Source organism: Galeopterus variegatus, unplaced genomic scaffold, assembly GCF_000696425.1.
Source record: "Galeopterus variegatus unplaced genomic scaffold, G_variegatus-3.0.2 Scaffold3787, whole genome shotgun sequence".
NCBI classification, from domain to species: Eukaryota; Metazoa; Chordata; class Mammalia; order Dermoptera; family Cynocephalidae; genus Galeopterus; species Galeopterus variegatus.
The window spans coordinates 191860-209644 of NW_007729898.1; the positions used below are offsets into that span (position 1 = coordinate 191860).

Sequence of the window (17785 nt, forward strand, 5' to 3'; positions counted from 1 at the left end):
ATTTCCTCTTCCTTTGAAAAATGTTGATGTTTTTCAAGTCTTGCTAAAGGAAAAGGGAGCTTGGGTGGACTTTTGTTTTTTTGTTAGTTATCTAAAGCACCCCTTCCCTTCTGCTTTGTGTTCCTTCCCCACCATTGTTTTTTGAGTCTTTGAACTAGATCTATCTGCTGCTGAGAATATTGCTTGAAATTGGACCCAAAGCAGATATTTCTGAGTGGATACACAAAAAAATTGCTTACTTTGGTATATTGGATGTTTCTAGGAGAGACCAGTGGTCTGGAAAGGGAGGAAGAGTTTTCATTCTATGTTTTGTACTGCTCAGATTTTTTTTTTTAGACCAAGTTCATGTAGTAGTTAATATACACGTCATTGTTTTTTGTTTGATTTTTTTTTTTCGGTAAGGTCTAGAGTACATGTTACATTGATTTTGAAATTTACCAACCACAAATTTTACTGGGTTTTGTGTCATTTAGAAAAATATTCAAAGACCAGTATGGTATAGATCTATGACCTCAACACACTGCATAATCAGTGTTTTCAAACTTTCCCATATTTGCTTCACTTGTAAATAGGCTTTAGTTTTGTGGTCCAAATTGAAAGGCTTGTTAAGTGTGCACTTCCTTCAGCCAGCACATTCACAACTGTGGAATTTTCTTCTGCTTAGCTGGTTTTCTTTCTTCTTTCTCTTTGCAGCCCTGAGCATTTGTGAGCCTCGCATTGCCATAGTGAGAGCTGCCGGAGAACTCATCATTCCAGGAGACTCCAGGAGTGCCTCTCCCACTTCCCAGTCTCCCCAGGAACAGAGTGAGTGGAGCTCTGAATGAGGGCAGGACCGTGGGCAGATGTGACCAGGAGCCAGCTTCAAGGTAGCTGAGTCAGCTTTCCCCAAGAGCTCTCAGAGCAGCGTTGCCAGAGCCAGCAGTACAGCCATTTCAACAAATCACCTCTTCTAATGCTCTCTGGCAGAGATCAAATCTACAGGGTAAATTCTTTGCCACAAATGATTATTCTGTTGCTTTATATACACCCACTATAAGAAAGTTAGGACCAGTCTAGTAGTTCTCAGTTCCTGCATTGCCTTGATGGTAGGCTTCTTTTGGGTGCATCTCCACAGCTATTCTTTAACTTTGACAAAGTTGTTCAAATACTACCAACATTTTCCTTCCTCTACAATGCTCGTGCCATTCTTTTTACCTCACAGGGCCAGTACATTTATTTTTTCCTTTTAAATAGACCTTATTTTTTAGAGCAGTTTTAGTTTCATAGCAAAATTGAGCAGAAAATACAGAGTTCCCATTTGCACCCCTCCAACCTCCTCTACTGTCAATATCCCACACAAGAGGAGTACATTTATTACAATCAATGAACATACATTGATGCATCATTATCACCTGAAGTCCATAGTTTACATTAGGGTTCACTCTTGGTGTTGTATATACTATGGGACAAATGTATCCACCATTACAGTATGATACAGGATAGTTTCAGTGCCCTAAAAGTCCCCTGTGCTCCACCTATTCATTTCTCCTTTCCCACTAACCCCTGACATTCATTGATCTTTTATTGTCTCCATACTTTTACCTTTTCCAGAACTATATTTTAGTACTTTGAAATCTCTATAAAGAAGTCTTGCTATCTGGAATGAAATTCTATTAAGGTTGTGATAAGCTATGGGGTAATATGAATACCTACTTTAGAATAGGATCAGTAAGATGTTTCTGTGAGGGGAAGCCTGAAGTGCATAGTCTTGGTATTTATGTCTCTCTGAATTTAATGTTGGGATTGCTCGGATGTAATTTGAAATTTGTTATGTTGAGACAGAAGGAAGGAAGTCTGGATTAGAACCTGCCAAGGTTGGTCTATGCAGCCTCCAAAGATTTAACACTTTTGGAGAAGGTCTCTGATAGCTTTCAGGTGCTTTGTTTTTTAAGGAATGTCTAATTTATTATGTAAAAAAAACCTCTCTATTCTTCATGTAAAAGTTTATTTTTGATGATTTAATTTTGAATAGTACAAAACAGTATAAAGTACAGATACAGAGATAAAAGTTCCTTCATTTCTTCTCTCTTTCACCTTTGGCTAATGGCTTGCAACACACTTTCACATACAGACCTCTTTATATACACACATTTTTATATTCAAACAAAATATGTCCATTATGTTTTAAAATTGGGGGAACATGACCACACATTTTGTTTTGCAATTTGCTTTTTCCCTCTGCTTGATATATTGTGGACATTTTTCCTTTTAAGTAGAATTTAATCTCAGTCTAAGTAATGCCTGCTTAGTGTTCCTTATATGGCTATAATATAGTAATAACCAGTCTTCAAGTGAGAAGTTAGCCTATAATTTAAAGGGGAGGGACTTTCACATTAGGGAAAAAAACAAGGCCATGACTGTTGATGTTGGACTTTTAGTCACTGAGGTTATGAGTTTTTATTTTCCAAGGCAGATGATGCACTGCTTTGGGCTGTTACTGAGGTGTCAGTTATGTTAAATTTTCATTTTCTGGAGGCTGTGTTAATGTAGTAGCATAGTTGTTAGTTCTGGCTACCATTCTTTGAGTACTTTGAGATATTGTCATGCCTGTTTAAGATGGTGTGAGGTTGAATTAGTTTTAAGAGAAAGTAATGAATAATGGGGGTGGCATTAAGAGACTGACTTTTTTTGTATATATTCTTATTTGAGGGAGGAGAAGGAGATAATGGCTATAGTTAATTGCTAACCCTGTGATTCCTGATTATAAAACAGGGTTAAAATTGTTCAGCTCAGTAGTTTCCTAATGTGGTTAATGGTGAGACTCACCAGAGAAGTTCTCAGATAGCTGGTGTTGAGAGTGCCTATTCGTGTTTTTTTTTTTTTTTTAAATGTGTAAAGTATTTACTTTTAGAAAGGTAATATAATTAATGTATATAAGATTGAAAAAACACAAAAGGGTGAGGGGTGAAAAAATAAGTCACCCTCCTCCTTGTCTCCCAAGTATCCAGCTACCCTTCTAAAAAGCAACCACCATTACCAGTCTCTTCTGTTTTCCTTTAGAGATTTCAGAGCCTATGTAATATACAAGCACATAACTTATAAATTATTATATTTTTTTTACACAAATGGTAACAGTATACAAGGTTTTGTACCTTTTTTCACTGAAATAATATTTCTTGGAAGTTCTTCCACATTAATACCACGTTTTTTATTTTGTTTTTGTTTGCAGCTGGCCAGTATAGGGATTGAACCCTGGACATTGGTGTTATCAGCACCACGATCTAAGCTACCGAGCTAACTGGCCAGCTCCCTGTTTCAGGTTTTAATAGATGCGCCTTGTATTCCACTGTAGAGATGTGCTATAATTTATTTAACCAGTACTGTATGGATGTGCATATAGATCATTTCTAGTTTTTATTATCATGAACAAGGCTGTAGGGGATAACCTTGTACATACACAATTTCAAACGTATGTGAACGTATCTGTAGGTTCCATTTCTAGTACAATTGCTGGGTCAAAGGGTATGCACATTTTAATTTTGGTAGATACTTATTGCCAACTTGCTCTGTTAATAGAACTTGAAAAGTTTTAGATTTCACCCAGTGATGGATAAAGACACTGCTGCTTCATACCCTTGCCAATCACAGTGTGATTGCCAAACTGATAGGGTTTTTCTTTGCCAAATCAATAGGTGAAAAAGGGCAGTTTAATGTAGTTTTAATTTGCATTTTTCTTGTTTTGAGTAAGTTTGAAAGCCATTTATATTTCCAGTTTTGTTCCCTTTATGCTTGTGTTTATCTGTTTTTCTATGGGGTTATCAATTATTATTATCAAAATATTGATTTTTATTATCAGTTCATTGTCCCCTTTTTTCTCCTTGTGGTGTTTGCTACTTATGCTTTTCCCCAGTTAGTCATTTGTTTAACAATAATAATTACTTTGCTGGGCAGTTATTAAAAACTTTGTATTACAGTTAAAAGACTTTTTTCCAGTTCTAGATTTAAAAACCTGTCTCCTGATTTTGTTTAGTGTCATGTAGTTCTTCTTTTACATTTAAATCTTTAATCCATTTGGAATGTTAGGTATGAATCCAACTTAATTTTTCTCTAGGTGCCCTATTAATTAGGGTAAGGCTGAATTGCTGTAAGGGACTGAAATGTGTTATGGTTCAAAGAACATGGAAGTTTAATTTTTTCTTACTTAACAGTCCCAGTGTGAGCAGAACAGGTCAGCAGAGCAGCTCATTTCCACTGTTCATTTAGAGACTTGGGTTCCTTCTGTCTTATAATTGTCACTCTGATTATCTCCATGGTCATAGCTGGGTTGCTGCCTTATCTGGGCCCCCTTGGTGGGAAGGGCAAAGGAGAAAGTTCATGGCGAGTGGTTAGAAGTTTCAGACATCACTGCGACTTGCATGAGTAAACTTAGTCATATGGGCACAGCTGGCTACGAGAGCCTGGGAAATGAAGTCTCTGATGGTCACCTTGCACCCAAGAAGAAAAGAAGAAGGGATTTTAGTTGAAAATTAGCAGTCTGCCATATTGGCTAGCCATTCCAATAATGATCCCAACTTTTCTCCTTTGATTTCTTTTGTAGTATAAATTCCCATATACATTTTTGTCCATTTCTGGAGTATCCATTTAGTTTCATTGATCTGTCTGCCAATCCTTGCACCAGAATCAGCTTTTTTTTTTTTTTTTTTTTTCAGCTGGTCAGTATGGAGATCCGAATCCTTGACCTTGGTGCTACCAACACTGCACTCTCTAACCAACTGAGCTAGCTGGCCAACCCTAGAATAACACTGTTTTAACTCTTGATGCTTAACATGTTTTTCTTCTTTTTGGTAGGGATAGTCCCCCCCACTTTTAAGTCCTATTTTACAGAATTTTCATACTTTTTTTGTGTGTGTGTTTTTTAAAAATATGAACTTTTAAGTAATCGTATCTAGTCACCACCCCTTCCCCCCAAGAAAAAACCTATTAATATTATTGGGATTTTAACTGTATAGATAAACTTTTTTTAGAAAGGGCTCATATCTTTATGCTGTTGATTTTTCTTATATGATGATAGTGTTGCATATTTCCTTTGGGAAACACAGATGTGGACTCTTGTCTTTCTATATCCTTTGATGAATGAAACTTATTTCATTGAAGTAGGTGGGAGAAAGGACCAACTTTTACGTTGTTGGGTTAATTTTATTTTAATGTATGATTTCTGATTGTGATTAGGAAACTAATACTTATTTTTCTGTTCTACTAAAAATAAACTTGGAACTTGAAAAAAAACAATTTTCGTCAGTTTGAAGGTAAAGAAGAGTTGATATTTTGTAAGTTTATCATGTAAACTTATTTGTAACACACAAACCCAGGCAAATCTTTGGAGATATATGGTGCACAATGCTTGTTACCTTGTGTATGTGTGTAACAAAACATGTTCAGCTTTTGTCTTTTTCATTTTACCTTTTGTATTGTAAAATAAAACACAGATTTATACATGAAGAGTACATAGCTTAGTTAATTACTGTAAGGTGAATATTTTTTGTGACCACCACGCAGGTCAAGAAGTAGTATATTATGTAGTACAATTGCTCCTTGACTTATGATGGGATTATGACCCAATAAACTCATTGTAAGTTGAAAGTATTGTAAATTGAAAATGCATCTAATACACCTAACCTACTGAACGTCACAGCTTAGCCCAGCCTACCTTAAATGTGCTCAGAACAGTTACATTAGCCTAGAGTTGGGCAAAATCTGGCAGCGCAGTAGTACACTGTAGGATGTTGGTTATTTACCCTCATGATCATGTGCCTGACTGGGAGCTGCAGCTCATGGTGCTCTCCAGCATCATTGGGGAGCATCTTAATACTTTCTACTGAATGTGTATTGCTTTCACACGATCCGAAAGTCAAAAAATCATGAAGTGGAACTATCATAAGTTGGGAATCATCTGTGTATGCACTATAGTGATTGCTTCCTTGCCTTTTTTTTATGGTTTTATCACCCAACTGTTCATACTTAGCATTATAGTTCAGTCTTGCACGTCTTTTTATATGTTAAAAGTCTCTTAAGCTTCATGTGTCCCCTCTAGCCCTTTCTTTTTCTTATAGTTTATCTGTTGAAGAATCTGGCCATTTGATCTCTAATTTCTTACTGGCTGGATTTTGGTGATTGCGTGCTCATAGTTCAACTCAGCTTGTTTTTCTTTTAGTGGGAAATGGTATTTAAACATCAAAATCTGGGCACCGGGGACACTCCTTGCTACTGGATGGGTCATTATTTCTAGGCCTTTTAAATGGACAAGCCAGGAATTAAATATATATAAAATTCTTGATGAGTTGATACTGATACTTCCAATTCAAATTCAGTTAATAAGGTTTTTACTTAGCCTTTTTTATATTACATCTATGTCTCCTTTATTCTACACAGGGAATCCTGGTTCTCAAAAAGAATAGGAGATGATAGAATTAGAATATGCCATAGTTACTAATTTGCTTTCTTCCACATTATACACACAGTATTCTCAACACTGCCACAATACTAATATTGGACCAGTAGTTATGATAACTGAAAACTGATAAATACAATTTCTTTTTTGTTTGCTATTCCTGTTCTCCCCTAGATTTTTTTTTGGGGGGGGAAGAATTGTTCATAGTTGTATAGAATTGGGCAGATTTAAATACCGATTAGCTTTTAGATGATATTTGGAGGAGGAATAATTTTTAACTTTATTAGGTGAGATGTTGGGTTTGCAGTTATTTTTAGAAAAAATCCTTGTCTGTTAGAGAATTTTTGGGTGAAATGATATGACATCTGGGATTCTTGTTAAAATACCTTAACAAGACAATGAAATAAGGCTGCTTATTTTTGAAAATAAGAGGTCAAAAATGGGGTTTATGATACTTTTCTCTCTGATTCTATGTAACTTGAAATATCTTTAATAAGAAAATTTAAATATTAAGTTTATCAACAGTAAAAAGGCAAGAACATACGGGGAAGAAGGTAATGAGGAATAGACAGGGAGGGAGGGAAATGACTAAAGAATGAGCTGTTCCATTCTCAACCTGGTGGTCCAGCCAGTCACCTGCAGTGGTCTCTGAATCTAGGAAAATGGATAACATTGAGTGAGAAGGAAAGGTTGAGGTGTGGGGCCTTGAATGAAACCATGATTTAAGGGATGGGTTGCAGAAGAAGAACTTCCTATCCAAGGAAGCCAAGAAAGACCAAAGCATGACAGTAAAGACCCCAGAAAGTGGAGGCTGTGAGCCCCAACCAGGGCAGAACCCAAGGGCAGAAGTGTCATGGACACCACCATCCTCAGAATGTACGGAGTGAGTTCCCCACATTGCTAGGGGTTGGAGGATTCTCAGGCCTCATCAGATCAAAATCTCTAGTGGGAGAGGGTTGGGAATCCATGCTTTGAGGAAGTGCCCTTGTGAATCTGAAGGATAAGGTGAGGACTAAAAAGATAAAACTTTATCAAAGGGTGTTTCAGTGAATTCTTTGGGATGGGTGAGGACTGGGTAGAACTTGCTCTTTGGAGAGTTTTCGCAAAAGGATAAAGAGGGTAGATGTGGGAGGACTGGAGGCTGAGGGAGGTGGTGATGGTTGACGTAAAATTGTTGCTTATGATAACGCAAGACAGGTCACCTATAAATGGGGAGAACGTGAACGGTTCTGAGTGCAAGATGACTGAATAGTCAGGCTGTGCACGTGCTTAGACCCACCACCACCTGGGAGATTATTTTTTGGAAAGATATTTATTTATTTTAAAAAAATTTTAATTGTACATATTCATGGGATACAACATGATATTTTGATACATGTATACATTGTGTAATGAGCAAATTAGAGTAATTAGCATATCTACCATTTAAAACATTTATTATTTCTTTATGATGAGCTCATTCAAAACCTCTCTTCTAGCTATTTTGAAATATACAATACAATATTGTTAACTCCAGTTATCCTACTATGCAAATGAACACCAGAACTTATTCTTCCTATCTAACTGTGACTTTGTACCCATTGACCCACCTGTACCCATTGCCTCCCTTCTCCCTCCCCTCCCCATCCTCTGGTGACCACCATTCTGCTCTCTGCTTCTATGAGAACAGTTTTTAGATTCTGCACATGAGTGAGATTGTGTATTTGTCTTTCTGTGCCTGGCTTATTTCACTTATCATAATGATCTCCTGGTTCATCCACATTGCTGCAGATGATATAATTTCATTCTTTTTTTTTTTAATGGCTGAATGTATATACTACATTTTCTTTATCCATTCATCTGTTGATGGACATTTAGGTTGATTCCATATCTTGGCTGTTGTGAAGAGTGCTGCTATAAACATAGGATTGCGGGTATCTTTGAAGGAGATATTTAATGGTTCATGGAAAGCTTGGATAGCCTCATCAAGGGTTGGATGTTCCTTTCATTTGTTATCTTTTTGAATTATGCATTAAAGAAGAGAGGCACTGTTCTTTTTAGTGCCTCTGCTGCTTCTGAACTTCTTCCTGGGTCTCATGGCCCATTCCTGAGGAAGAAGAAAGGAATGGGGTCTGGCGTGCTGGATGTAGGGCCTCCCCCTATGGTTTTCTCTTTCTCCATTTCCTTACTCATGTTAAATGGAAGTCTTGGATGTATACAATCTTCAAAGGGAGTTGTCTGGTATGGAATGGTGTTTTTCAGTTATTTACTTTGGAACTATTGAAAGGATTCCCACATATCCATGAGGATTTCCTAATCACAGTGTTCAAAGGTTTGGGGGTGGGGACTGAGGTGAGAATCCAGTTCTTCCAGTTTTCCTCTGCCTTGGGGTCTTGTTTTGTTTTGTTTTTAATAAGAGATCAGATTCATCATTTTCTACTTTGTAGGCTTTCTACCTGTGTGTACTCGGGAGGATCATCTATTAAATTTTTTTTCCTTCTCCCTCTTAATATAGTGCGTTTATTTTTACTTCTAACGTTGTCCTATTTGGGTCAGTGAGTGTTTTTGGTTGGGTGGGTGGGTGGTTTTTTGGTTGTCTCTTTTCTGGTCTCTTTCCACTGGGTATCCATCCAGAACCTCTCCCTGCCTCCTCTCGTATCTCCTTGTTTTCTGTTGTGGTTACTTGGATGCTAACCTGTTCAACTTGTGCACTGACCCTGGTACATGGCTCATTTTCTTTCTCATGATCGTATTTATACTTTTGATGGATATATTTAAATGAACAGCTGTGCATTTGTTGAGTCATACCACAATTATCTGATTCTGCTTTAGCTGCTCAACTCACAAAAGCATATTCAAGCTAAATTGTGAGAGAATTCCATTAATCACATTCTAGTTGGAGGAGGGGAGAGGAGAAAGACCACTAAGGAAAGTCTTTTTAAAGATTAATGTTAATTAGCAGTTCCATTATTTAGAGTAGGTTGATCTGGTTGCTATTTAATGCGTCACCTGGTGAAACTTTACAGAGGTGTAGATAACTATAAAAGTTTTAGTGATATCAGCCTTGCAGGCAAATTTCCTGGAACAATGTGCAGATAAAGTTAGTTGCTGGTGCTGGTCTATTTAGATAGATAAGAGGTCTTTAAAGAGTTCCTATCTGTAAAGACCAGGGTTTTTGACTTATATTCCTTGAATTCATTGGATAAGTATTTTGTTTTAAGCGTCCTGAAAAGATAACATATAATACAGAAGACATTACAACATTCTCCCCCTGCCCTTCCCCCATGTATTAATCGCTAACTGTAACCTCTGGTTGGGTTTTTGGCTACCATCAGCTGGATCTATTTTTCTCTTGACACTTCCTTGGGGTTCTTTCTGAAGGTTATTAATAGACATGGAAGCGTGGCTTTCCAAATAGCATCAATAACTGTTAGAAGACTTCAAGAGAGATAATATGTCAATTTCTGACTTGTAGGGGATGTATTTTGTAAGGGAAGCTGTCTCAGAGGTCACTGGGGATGGCTCTGGGCATATCAGCTAGTGTCTGCAACTAGAGATCCAAGCAGTTCTTTCCAAATGGGATATTGTCCATCAGGGAGTTGTATGGTATACCCAGAGTCTGCCAGCCGTCTTTTTGTTTGGCTGCTTCTCTTGGATGACACCCTTGAAAACTGAAATCCAAGTTACAAATGATATCTTTTAATTTATCTCAAATACTCTGTTGCTACTATATTAAATTGAGGACGTGGAGCACCCAAATCCCTCCCCCTCCAGTTATTTCCTTGCCAGGCTGTGTAAAAATTAAACTCACCTTCCTTTTTCCACCAAACCAAAGTATAGCATAGACTAAGAAGTTAAAATTAATGTGTTTTAATTTATATAGAATGTCCATAAAGGCTGCACCATTGGAATGTCAAGTGAATACCAGGTGTGGGGCTGTGGCCATTAGCCAGCCAGGCAGAGTTCTCACTCCCATGCTGCCTACATTTCTGGGGGGTGGAAGAAGTAGGGGTGGGGGGATGGACATAATAAAAGTAAACTAATAAATAAACAACGAATTCCACCGAGTGTTAAGTGTTACAAAGAAGGTATAGCAGGGTACTGTAATGCAAGAGAGTGGGTGCAGAGGTATGAGACAGGAATGGGCTTGGAGTGTGGGTCAGAGGGAAGGCTCTGTTCAGGCCAGCGTGTAAAGGGTGGTTTTTCTCACCTCCACAGAAATATGCTCTAATATCTCCCATTAAAAAGAGAGAGAGAAATGTACCTCCCTGGCCCTGACATCCTTTCATCTTATTCCCCCACCTTCAAATTATTATAGGTTAACCATGTTAGTTTGCCTTAGACTTGGCACAGTGGTGTCATATGGTAGGTGCCTGTGACACTGTCTAGTGATGGGAGGGATCGAAAGGTCTACACTGTTAGGTTAAAGGGGAAACCTCAGGAGAGGCACAGTTCAACATGAGACAGTATCTAACTGAGGATGTGGGATTTTAAATGGACCCCAGAGTTGTTTATCTGAAAGAGTTTTATGGGATTGAATAATAGGGCCCTTCCTGCCAGTAGGTAAAAATAATTGTTCTGGTCAGTTTGCAAACCAGAGTGAGAAGGAGTGGGCACCGAGCTGCCTAGGAGAAAATAAAAAACCGCTAGGAAGTGAGGGGGTCCTATCATTTGAAACAAAGGAAGAGAACTATGGCTATTTGATACAGAGAGAATGAAGTGGAAAATGAGAAACAGTCTCCATGTAGTCAGCGTGTCAAAATAAAACCTATTTTGAGGTACCAGTAAGGCACGCAGTGGGTGATCGAAACACTGGATTCTCAAAGCTTAGCTTAGTTATTATTTGTCTATCAGGTAGGGGAGTAGCAGAGTCAATTTCCTTCCGTGTACAATTAAAGTAAGTTTACTAGAGTTTCTTTGGTTCTTACATGGTAGCCTAAGCTATATCTTTTACTTCTTTTCATTCAATTAAGCCTTATCTTTTTTCCCCCTTTTTACAGATTATATTGTTTTTTTTTTTTTTTTTTTTTCAGCCTTCCCAAACCATATCTTGGGTCCATCTGTCACAGCTGGAATGTTTGTAGTGTAATTCTTTCAGTCAAAACCCTTTCTTTCCTGAAAGAATCTGTAATTATTTCCTCTAACTACAGGATGAACCCATCTAGAGCTGGTTTTCAGTTCTATAGGAATTGTCCAAGAAGCTATTTGTATTCATCTATTGCCAAAGATCAAATTACATGCTAATATTCTGAAAGTAACACCCCACCAGAACCCTCCAGCAGCAGTGAAGTCTATATAAAACCAAGCCCTGGCAACTTGCACATTGCCAGTTTAGACAGAGTGTAGTGTTAAAAATATTTAACAGGTCATTTTTGAACCGGAGAAAAGACCCTGACTTAACTTATATGGTATGATGGCTTTGGTTTAGGCTTTCTTTGCAGCTATTACTGACAGCACGTCTCTTTCACGCCTTCAAAAGGCCCAGGTAGTTTGGAGCCAGCTGCCCTTGAGTTAGCTCTCTGCCTATGGAGCACAGAAGAGATATAACTGTTCTCGCATTATCTAATCTTGCATTGTCCCGCTTGGAGGTGTTGGTAAGTAAATCTTCCTTCAAAGTTCCATGCCTGGAATTTGTCTTACTGGGACAACTTTGTCCCCAAGTGTGCCTTACACTAATTTTTGTTATTATTTTGAAGCATGAGTTACAAGAGAACTGAAGAGTGTGGATGGGGGATGGGATCTAGAAACCACTTGCACTGTCAGTGTGGCTTGGTTTTTCTTTGACATCAAGACTTTTTTTCTGGGGGGCAGAGGAGGGAAGAGATAATTGGAGGTTACAGAGAATATGAAATCAATTTTGAGGTTAAGGATGTGGAAAGAGGGCATGATTGAAAAGTGGCCCAAATGAATTGAAGCTTGAATAAAATGTTAAGAATGACAAAACCAGATTGTTAAACTATCACTGGCTAGTTAAGTGAAGGTTGTGGAGAGTGGTGGTTGATTAAGACCTGAACTTCGGTTTTGAGTTTGAAATTGTGTCCTTGGGCAAGTTACTTCTTCACATTTTCTTTTATCATGGGTAAAATGAGATTAATGTGAGTATTTGTCTTAGTGTATTTTTGAAAGAAGGTTGAATGAGATGATGCATATTGATCCCTAAGCACAGTGTTTGGCTCATTAGGAAGTGCCCTTACTGTAATGGTGATAATGACTTACCATTGACAGATGACTAAGAGGAAGCAGATGGTTTTGAGTTTGAAATTGTGTCCTTGGGCAAGTTACTTCTTCACATTTTCTTTTATCATGGGTAAAATGGGATTAATGTGAGTATTTGTCTTAGTGTATTTTTGAGAGAAGGTTGAATGAGATGATGCATATTGATCCCTAAGCACAGTGTTTGGCTCATTAGTAAGTGCCCTTACTGTAATGGTGATAATGACTTACCATTGACAGATGACTAAGAGGAAGCAGAATTACTGTAATTATTTTTCTGCTTTGCCTCTGCCTGTTATACAGTAGTCCTCCCTTATCCATGGGGGTATGTCCCAAGATGCCCAGTGGATGCCTGAAATTGCAGATAGTACTGAACCAGATTGCTGTCAGTTGGAACATGTTTCTGTTCACATCTTCCACCCATAAATTTAATGCCTTTTCCATCTTAATAAGCACTTACCATACACTGTGGCTGTAACTTTTGCAGTCTGAGGTGCGACAGCAGAACTAGCACAAATTTCTCTTTCCTTCTTCACCATTTCACGGATAGAAGATTTGTTCTTACCATAGATCTTAGCAACCTCAGCATACAATTTTTTTCTTTTCTTAAGTTGAGAACTTTTACCTTTTTATTTAAAGAAAACACTGTATGGCTTCTCTTTGGCATATTCAAATTGGCATCATCACTACCCTTGTGCTTTGAGGACATTATGAAGTCAGATAGGGTTCCTTGAACACAAGCACTGTTGATCTGATAGCCCTGATAATGGAGATTGCTACGAAGTGACTAACTGGTGGGAAGTGCATACAGTGTCTGACAAGCTGGGCAAAAGGATGATTCACGTCCCAGGCAAGACAGAGTAGGACTGTGTGAGATTTCATAATGCTACTCAGGATGGCATGCAATTTAAAACTGATGAATTGTTTATTTCTGGAATTTTCCATTTAATATTTTCAGAACAAGGTTGACCATGGGTAACTGAAACCGCAGAACGCGAAACTGTGGATGGGGAGACTACTAAATTTAAAGAGAATGATTAAATATTAGAGATATAAAAATATTACATATTAAAGAGAATGATTTTTTTTTCCTTGTGGAAGGTATAGCATTAACTTCCTAGAGATATAAAGAAAAAAAATTGTCACAGAGGAGTAATGAGGGCGCTTACCAGTGGTGAGCAAGCATAGGTTAGAGAACGACTTCTGTGGATGGTGTAAAAGTCATTTAAGTTAGAGATGAGTGCATGTACAACCCGTCTATCAAGATTCTTTCTAACTCAGAGATTGCTAGAAATCAAATTGAGAAATGTGTCAAGGAAGTGTCTCCTGAATCAATAGGTATGTTCAGTAAATTGTGCATTGAATGAATGGACAAAACAAATGAGTTTAGGCCACCAGGCCGACAAATGAACATTTTGTATGATTTTCTGACGGTAAAGAATCTTAGGGCTCATTTTACAACTTTCTCCTCATTTCCAATATTATAGATAAAACAATTGTATACTGCTCATAAGTCTGGGTTTTAGAAATACCCGTTATTGCTGTATTATAGATTGTCAACCAGACTGCCTAATATGGGTCCCAAAATTTGAATGTAATATCAAAATGATTTTTTTTGGTAGAGTATTGCAGCGTGTCTGTGGCTTTATCCAGCTGTAAAATTGAGATGAACAAAAGAAGTGCCAGACTTGGTCTCAAGCCCACACATGTTAGAATTGAGCTAAACGCTAGCTCCTTAACTGGATATTGGTCTGCTCTATAAATGGACTTTGAAAAGTACCATGGGATTTGGAAAGCAGTTCTGTTCTGCCTTGGCGATGTGTCTGTTTTTAGTAGAACATTCATGGGAATGTTCTGTCTCCCAAGTGGGCAGGCCTGAGACATTGTAAGAGATGTTACTGGTTTAAAGAGTTTAACTTAGTTAAAGCAGGAAGTCCCTAACTGTTTTCTGAATAGCTATTTTCCTTATGACTCAAGTATTAAGATCAGTTACCAGGGATGGAGGGTCTTATCTAAGAATAGAAGGGAGATGTGTATACACTAGAGGCAAAAATTCATATCTAAACCCTTTGGGTAATACTTTACAATCCACAGTAGCCTGTGATTTTTCAGTTAGGGATTCTGGCATTAGGGCATTTAGTTGAACCTAAATGAGATGAGCAGTTGTGAGTACCTTCTTATTACAAGTTTATATCCCCTTTTAAAAATAATTAGTTGTGTACATAAAACATTCCTATATTTAAAAAAACATATAATGCATTCTTCCTTGACTATTAGACTTGTTGACATCCTTGATGTAAGAGACATTTAAAGAGATTTGTAAAACTGTGGAACAGTGACATTTCGGTCAGGTATTGGGTAAGTGCTCAGTCTAAAATGTCTGGTACCACCTGGTTATCTGCTATAGTAGAAGGACTGCACATAAGTAAGGCAATGGTTCTCAGAATGTGGTCCAAGAACCCCTGGGGTCTCTGAGACCTTCTCAGGGGTTCTGCAAAGTCCTACTTCTTCCAACAACATGCACAAGACTGGATTTTCTATATATGTGTATTTCAACCAATATAACATGTTATAACAGATTGAATGTAGAATCGTATGTGAGAATCCAGCTGTCTTCTACTAAGCCAAACAAAGATTTATGAAAATACAAATCAGTGCCACTTTTCTCACTGCATGATTCTTTCAAAAGTATAGTTCTTTTTAAATTTATAAAAAATAGGATAATGTATTTGTTATTTTAATATAAATACATTTTTAAATTCTCAGTTTTAATTTCTAATACAGTAAATATCAATAGGAATAACTCACTCAGACAAGCTCCTCAGTAATTTTCAAGAGTATAAAAAGATCGTGAGGGTAAAGAGTTTAAAACTACTGGAGAAATACATCTCTGAACTGTCAAATTATTGCCACTCCCAGTTTCTACTACCAGTCTCTCTTTCTTGCCAGCTCACATATGAAAACTCCTGAGGCACAAATACTTGAGTGCAGGGGAGTTAAACGTTTACTTTTAAAAACAGTATTTTCTGTTTAGTATATTTAACAATTAGAAATAGATCCTGGAGACTTCAATTTGGGACTTTAGCGTATTGATAGTTCTTGTAATTCAAATATGATCAAGACATCCTAGAACGTTCTCCTCTCTTTCATTTTTGGGGTGCTATTTTAATAGCTAAATTAACTGGTCTGCAGAGGCAGTCCAGACCCTGAACAAAATGGTAGCCAGTAAGTGATGTTGACTTTTTTTTTTCCCCAGAGATTTTTGGCAGATTTTCAACTACCTTTAAACAATAGATTGGCTTGGGGAATTGAATGTATAATTCTTTCTCTCTCTTCTGTTCACGAGCCTAAGTTAGTCTTTAAATTTTGCTTTCACAATGATAATTTGTTAATAGGCATTTTGGGGTATGGGTTTTTGTTGGCTTTGCGACATGGACAATATGCCAGTGGTGATTTTTTTTTTAGATTATTAATCTTTTTAATAGTCAGAGGAATCTTTATTTTGATGCTTGTTAACTGTTGACTTTTACTATTACCTGAACTAAACCCTACAGTTACAGAGATGATAAAACTGTTAATATTGCCATTCCTTTGTGTGTGTGTGTGTGTGTGGTGGGGAGGGGGTGCTGCTAATTTTTTTAGAATTTAAACTTAAATTGAGCTGATTAGTTCAGGGAAATTCTAGTTAAATAGGTATTAACTTTGCACCTACTTGGCTCTGGCAGCAATGAACAAGATAGGCTAGATTTTGCTACCAAAATCTAGAGTCTAGAGAGAGATTCAGATATTCAAAAGCACACACAGATATGAATATATAATTATTAATTACGATGATTTCTATGAGTGAAAGTTAACAGAGTTGGTATATGAGAGTGAGAGGAGGGTGTTCGAGGGTTTAGGCAAGCTTCTAGAAAGAAGTGACATTTAAGGTGAGACTTGAAGGATGAGTAGGAATTCGCCAGGCTGGGCTCTGAAATAAGGGCCTGATCACAGGCAGCATCATATACAAAGGTCCGGAGGCAGGAAGCAGGCTGGTTGGAGTGACTAGAAGAATGAAGTGGTGGGGACTAAGGAAACAGAGGGTGAGAGCTAAGGGGGCTCGATGGCAATGGGGATAAGGTGAATAGAGGACTTAGAGTGCCTTCGCTCTGCTCTGACCCTTGCCTGTTTCTCCAGCCTTCTTGGTTTTTCTCCCTCCAACTTTTTTTTTAGGTGGCTGACCGGTGCAGGGATCTGAACCCTTGACCTTGGTGTTATCGGCACCATGCTCTACCTAAGTGAGCTAACTGGCCCTCCAACTTCTTATGACTCTTCCAGGCTCTCCGTACCCTGGCAGTTCTTGGTATTTTTTCTGTGTCCCGCGTAGTTCCTCTCTCTCCCACCCTCTGCTGCAGCCAGCCCTTTTACTAGTACCTCCTACTCATCTTTCTGGTTCCTGGTTCCTGTTCAGATGTAACTTTTGTAGTTCCTCCCTCTCCACCCTCTGCTGCAGCCCACCCTTTTACTAGTACCTCCTACTCATCTTTCTGGTTCCTGGTTCCTGTTCAGATGTAACTTTTCCTGGGAAGCTTCCCCACCCCTCAGAAATCTCAAGTTGTTTTGTTGGCAGTGTTACTTTAACTATGTTTCTTACCCAACACTGAATTCAGTTTTTGATTATACAATCTTTTGGATAATTATTTGATTACCACCACAGACAGATCTTGTAAGCTCCACATGGCAAGGACCATGTTTCTATGTCTTTATCATTCTGTTTCTAATGTGTGGTACATAGTAGGCTCTCAATAGTTTTTGAATGAATGAATGAAGGACTGGAAATTCAAAGATAAGACTGAGATAAGAAATAGTTTAGTCCAGTGGTTTTCAGTAGCTTTTGATGACATATCCCATCAGGTAAAAAGTTTTTGATGCACCCACAATAAGTGTGTTAGTTGTATGTTTTATATAAAATTAAAAGTATATATAAAACATACAGAAAATATAAATCTAAAAAAATTAAAAGTGAAATATTTAAGGTATTGCTAGTGGTGATGGCATCATATTATCACTGATGAGAATCTCAAGATACTCACGATAATGTTAATTATATATGATAGTGAATGCAAATCCATTTTTCAGATATTTTTTAATTTTGAATTTGGAGAGACTGCTTCATGTCAAATTGAA

General features: G+C 37.7%; 1 protein-coding gene across 1 annotated transcript in view; it reads left to right on the forward strand.

Moving 5' to 3' along the window:
- Positions 1-957: 957 nt before the first annotated feature.
- ACVR1 (activin A receptor, type I) overlaps positions 958-17785 on the forward strand; it is a gene marked incomplete at its 3' end in the record, with an annotated part of 55433 nt that continues 38605 nt past the window's right edge. The window contains exon 1 of the mRNA XM_008585985.1: positions 958-982. The remainder of the gene's footprint in view (positions 983-17785) is intronic.